Source organism: Trichechus manatus, unplaced genomic scaffold, assembly GCF_000243295.1.
Source record: "Trichechus manatus latirostris isolate Lorelei unplaced genomic scaffold, TriManLat1.0 scaffold00028, whole genome shotgun sequence".
In the NCBI taxonomy this organism is placed as follows: Eukaryota; Metazoa; Chordata; class Mammalia; order Sirenia; family Trichechidae; genus Trichechus; species Trichechus manatus.
In genome coordinates this window covers 11,100,633-11,101,755 of record NW_004443964.1, presented here as the reverse complement: position 1 = coordinate 11,101,755, position 1,123 = coordinate 11,100,633, and positions in this window count along the sequence as shown.

Here is a 1,123-nt window from a genome sequence, read left to right as displayed (position 1 = left end):
GTACCATTTTCTGTGTCATTGGACAGGCTTAATCAGGAGGGATTTAGGATGTGGTGTCATGCTGTGCTTCACAGACCATGTGTGTGTCCATAAGCACGTGCGCGGTGACTTTTATACTGTAGAGAACTGCTGAGTTAAAAATCTTGCTGCAAGGAAAGGAGGGCATGGTTTTCTTCTACTCAGCTTTCAAAGGCACTCTTCTGTCATCTGGACTCGGAGCTAACGTGGCCCACCTAGACTTTGCAGAGCATATCTACTGCGTCTATTCCTCACTCTGCCTCCAGAATGGCAAATTGCCAAATACTTTCTAGTTAATCTTACACTCTGTAACTTTAACTTTTCTCTATCATTTACCTCCACAGACCTTTTGAAGTGTCCTTATTCTGGCTTTGCTCACTTTTATGCCATTCTTCAGAATGCCTTTGTGTGATATTTGGACTACACAAGAATGTCAGATTGGAATATCCAGTTCTTGGGACCAAAGTCTTCAAGTTGAACACTACCGAGAGCCAGAGAATGAGGGTTTTTTTTTCAATGTTCTCCTTGCCACAAATGTGTGTCATTTCTTAAAATAGAAGTTCAGCTTTTAGAATTATAACATAATTTAGCCTGCAAATGCTCCCTTTTCTTTTGGCAGAGGAAGAGCGAGGACATACGTTATCAGATCCATTAACTTAATTCTGAAGCTGGCTAACTTTCCTGTTTATTGGGCCCTCGTTGTTATTGTTGTTAGTTGTCATTGAGTTGGCTCCAACTCATTCATGGCGACCCCACGCACAATGGAACAAAACGTTGCCAACACTGTGCCATCATCGTGACCGTTTTATGTGCTTGAGTCCATAATTGTGGGTACTGTGTATTTTGAGTGCCTTCCAACCTAGGAGGCACATCTTCCAGCACTATATCAGAGAGTATTCTGTTATGATCCATAAAATTTTTGTTGGCTAATTTTTGAGATGGATTGACACAGTGGCTGCAACAATGGGCTTAAACATAACAATGATTGTGAGGATGGCGCAGGCCTGGGCAGTGTTTGGTTCTGTTGTATATAGATGGGGTCACTATGAATCAGAACTGACTTGATGGCACCTAACGACAACCTAAAAACAATTTTTGGAAGTAG